The following is a 5000-nucleotide window of genomic DNA, read 5'->3' on the forward strand; positions in this document are numbered from 1 at the left end:
AATGTCCTGAGTGTAAAGATGGTGTGAGCTATGGGGGGTTATATTGTCTCTGTAGTAGTGAATGGTGTGAACAGACTGTGCAGGTTAATAAGGAACAAAGAATGTGAAGTATAACTTGTTAAAAGAAAGCAAAAAGCAAAGTTGATATAAGCAATTTTAGCTGAAGGTTATAGTAGTGAGTAAAGTTGCTGAGAGTGTCCATGCGGTGAGTTTCCATTGTTCAACATGTGGCTGAAGAGGTCTCCCTTTGTTATGTGGGGGGAGGGGTGCACATGGAATGCTTGTATTTGCCATTTTGGCATACCTCAACTCAAGGGAATTTGGGCTTGGAGTAATTGGTACCAGACAGCAGAGAGGCCTGTCTGATGGTAGATGTGGGCTAGCCAGAGGTTCTGCTCCGATTATGGCAGGCCAAACGGACTGTTGAGGTTCCACTATGTGGTGCCAAAAATACAGATCTGTGCCATGAGGTGCAGGAGTAGAGAATCTCAATTAATTAAGGATTTTTCCAATTACGACAAGATGGGCAGGGGCGAAATTGTAAGTGCTTATTAATAAGATAAGCCAGACCTGTGTCGTGAGGTGTGGGAAAAATCGAAGTATGACTCGCAAGCAAATTCAGTGAGATGATGTTTGTAAACACAACTGGACACACAAAAATGGGAAAAGAAAAAGCAAGTCAATGAGTTAAGGAAAGGTAGAAGGTTTAACAATGAACGGTGATAATGGCTGCTATCTGGAGTGGTGAATATAAGCATGCGGGTGGAAATGGGCATAAGTTGTATTATGTTTGTCATTGGATAGCCTATTCTGAACAAAATATGTAAAAACCGCGGTACATAAGAGTTTTCTTATATATATACTTTGTTCAATATGGGAAGTCCTATGAACAGTAAATACAATCCCAGTTTCTACTTCACATGAGATACTTATCAGTCTGTGTATGAGTGAGTGAAAACCCCAGTGAGTGTGAATTTGTGTATTAATGAAGGGCCCGTATGAGAGTTAGATTGTGTTATATGGTGTGTACTATCTGTAACCAGAAATGAAATGAGGCAAGAAAGACCAAACGCTGAGCCAGGCCACAGGGGGTGGAGCTAGGTGATGTAAGGAGATGGGAAGTAAGAACAATAGGAAGAGGTCCTGCTCCACCCTCCACACAGATCAGCCTAGGAGAGAAGTGTGTCTCCATTTAAGTGGATGTTGGTATATATATGTATATTGTGGTAATGTATAGAGGGAAGGTCACTCTTAGACTCCATGTTAAGTTTCTCACTTGAACAAATGTAGGTGACCAAAGGAGGGGCATCTAATTTTATTCCTGAGGGTAGTTGTGTGAGATAATAGTCCAGGATTGCCACAGTGTATATATATATATATATATATATATATATATATATATATATATATATATAGGTTCTTTGAGTATGCGGAGAATTTAAAAATATTGAGTCGTGTTAATTTGAATATTATTGAATTAAGATACTAAAATGAGGTAGTTGTGTACTTGAGACACCGGATAAGTACTTTAGTCAAATTAATAACAAAAGTTCTATTTTATAATGTATCTCATTTTCAATTAACAACAGTATTTTACATGAAAATAGTTACATTTGAAAAATAAGTACATTTTTGATGCCAGTAATTGAGTTTATCCCGAATGGTATCAGGGATACCAGTCCCTTAGTAAACCAGTAATTAACCATCATTGGTGCAGTTGTTATGGTTGCAGATTGTAATAACAATATTTCCTCTCCTGTTTGCAGTATGTTTTCGTACAGGTACCGGAGATGGTGTGGGGCCCCGTAACGTCATGCTCCCTCAAGGGGTCATAAAATACTGCATAGAGTGCAAACTAAACATCTTTCAGCTTCCAGGCTATGTATGAGACTGCCCTGCTAGCACCCTCACATATCGCAATCAAGAGGGGTATAGTTCCAAAATGCCATTTCATATCTTTTACTGATTTTAGAAGGTTGAGAGGAGGGGCAGCAGGTGCAGACCATGACATTAAATAGCAAGCACATGGTTGTATGATTGTCGGAAGATTAATGGAAACAGAAAACTGGGTGTCCTAACAATAATGTTGTAACTGCCATGATTAATGTAAATCTTGAGTTTTACCCATAGATGGTTCCAAATATTGTGGAAATGGACAAGCAAAACAGGCTATGCAGTGGTAACCGACAGAAAGAGGTAATTATACAAAAACCACTCTTTTCCTCATGAGACACTCAGTTACTCAGGAAATAGAGGTGATGGCGCTCACTGAAATATGTAAGCTGGCTGCAGGTAAGACTGTTTGTGTCTGCACCGACTTAAGGTACACATTGGGAATCGTACACGATTTCACATCCTTTGTGGCACAGTGGGAGTTTCATGGGGTCCTTGAGTAAGCCAATCCAGAACGCAGAAGCAGTGTCTTTTTTTCTACAAGTTTTTAGCTCTTTTCGCACAGGTGACTTATCATCAAGTCCAGGCTTATGCCACAGAGACAACCACTGAGGCTGGAAGGAACCAGAGAGTAGGCACCGCAGCAGCCTGACTTCCCTTGAATGAGGTAACGGCTGGTAACCTGCTTGCACCTGAAACAGGTGTAGATATTTTTTTGTCGCTTGAATTACAGGAACAGGCCTCAAAAGAAGAAAAAGGAGGAGTGGAAAAGCGAGCGGAATGCTACTGGGGTCTGGCAGAAAGGTAAATGCCTGTGCCTCCCCTGCACGCTGTACTCCATGATGTTACACCTGATCCCTGAGCTAACCCATTCATCCAAGGAGGTAATGTGTGGTATGGTGTCTTCTGCTTGGCTTACCCCAGGGTTCAACACTGCTGCAATAGGGTTTGTACAGGGATGCACGATATGCGCCCGTTACAATCCAGGCCAATTGGTCAAGGTACCTTCTCGGTGCGAGCCAGACTATCTGTATCAGTGACTGCAGGATGATAGCATACAGCTACCACAGGTAGGTGTTTGGAGTTGTTGGTTTGCATAGACCTCTTTTCATGTTATTTGGAGGCGTGGCTTGAGGAAAAAAAAAAAAATAAAATAAATAAAAAAATAATTTTTAACATGCCAAAAATATGACCTAAGAATATGTTTTATGAAAGTAATTTTGAATATTTAGGTACACCAGAAGTAATAATAAATAATAAAGGTAAACATTTTATTAGTCATCTACTTGGTTAGAACCACGCCTGATTGTAAAACTTAAGTTGAGTCCTTATAAACGTTTTGTTGCGTAGGGCTCCTGTAACAGGCCTATGCTTATTCCAGGCCAAAAAGGAGGGTCTCACCTCCCAAGTGAGTGCCTTATATCAGGAGTTATATCATCTGTCACTCATAAATGTGTATTCTCCGTGTTTCCAGATCAAAATGCAAAGAATCCTTTCAAGTACTGTTAACCACTACGATCACAGTAAAACTTCAAGAAAAGCTAATTTGGGTTCATGTCAGACATTGAATAAAGATAATCAAGGAAGGAGACAAATGTGGCCCATATCCTTTGGTATATGTAGGACCCGTGCGGTCATTGGGCTGTCATTTCTCTTCTTCCTCATAAGGGTAACAAAAGACGTACATCCTATGAAGAGGGTTATACTGTTTCATATGTAATGTGTAGAGGCGTAACTTGAAGCTCCCGGGCCCCGATGAAAAACTTGGAACCGGACCCTGAACTATAATGCTTTACTCATAGTACTGGGTTCCCTATATGAAGAAGAGAGGCCTTATGGGCCCCCAAAAGGCTCCTGGGCCCGGGTGCAACCGCATCCCCTGCATCCTCTATAGTTACACCCCTGGTAATGTGTCAAAGATCAGAAAAATGTCAACAGATGCAATAAGGTAGCAGTGAGTGTACCAATGTTTCAGCCATATTGTGTAATCAGACCAATGTTAATATGTAACAAACAATATAACCGAAATCACACCTTGGAAAGCCAGTCACATTCAACATGTTGTATCATCTAAACTATGAACAAGGTGGCTTATGCAGAAAACGTGAAATAAAGATCAATCTTTCAGAAAACCATCTACCTAGAATACCGTTGCAAAACTGTAACGTGTTGTGTGGTATTTTCCTTATCCTGGATATCACCCAGCAGTAGGAAGGGATAATGTAGGAGACAGGGAAAGGGCAGCAGGCGTGTGGTGTCACCCTTGCGGGAGGCAGCCACATGGCGGAGGTGACAGCTAGGGTCCCCTGTAGGCGGTAGGGAAAGGCCCGAGAACACAAATAGGAAGGAAAAACCATCCAGGAGAATGAAAATACGCACAACAAAGGAGGGAATTGTGGGAGATATCCTATATGTTCACCATTTTGTATGTATTTTCTGTTGTCAACTGTGTATATACTGTATTTTGTCTATAATGGTCTGAACCTCTGGAGGAAGGGAACATCACCTCCCCCCCCACCTCCACAAGAATTGGAGGAGCTCAAGAACTGGTAAAACCAGTTCTAACTGGCCAAACCTTTTATTTTATGTTTCTTGATCACATTATGAAATAGTGATATGATGGCTACAAATAGCCAAAGGGTGGATTGTGGTGCAAATATAATTGGCTATTTGTAGCCCTCCATTTTGTCCTTCATCCTCCATTTTGTATTTTCCTTTATTCTCCATTCTGCATTTTACATACGAATAGCTATGAACATTCATGTGGACTTCAAACCTGTTTGGTGTAGGAAGCTTTGATGTAACTGTGAAATGTGTATGCGACTTGTTAGTTCTTTGTATAAGATAGAGGTCTAACATATGTATATTAGTCTTACTTATACAGAACAATGTTACCTGCTTTTACTACAATTCCATTTGTATAGGTTTGTTTGAGCTCTGTCCATATACATTGTATGGCCATGAATCTGTTGAGTCTTGTTAATCCTGTGATACCATCAGCATTGTCTAGGGAATTGAGTTGTTGATTCTGAACCTTTGATCAAAGAAACTGGCTACTTCAGATGGTGGGGGGGGGGGGGGGGGTCCAATTGAAAGCACATGGCATA

The sequence above is a fragment of the Eleutherodactylus coqui genome, chromosome 11, assembly GCF_035609145.1.
Source record: "Eleutherodactylus coqui strain aEleCoq1 chromosome 11, aEleCoq1.hap1, whole genome shotgun sequence".
In the NCBI taxonomy this organism is placed as follows: Eukaryota; Metazoa; Chordata; class Amphibia; order Anura; family Eleutherodactylidae; genus Eleutherodactylus; species Eleutherodactylus coqui.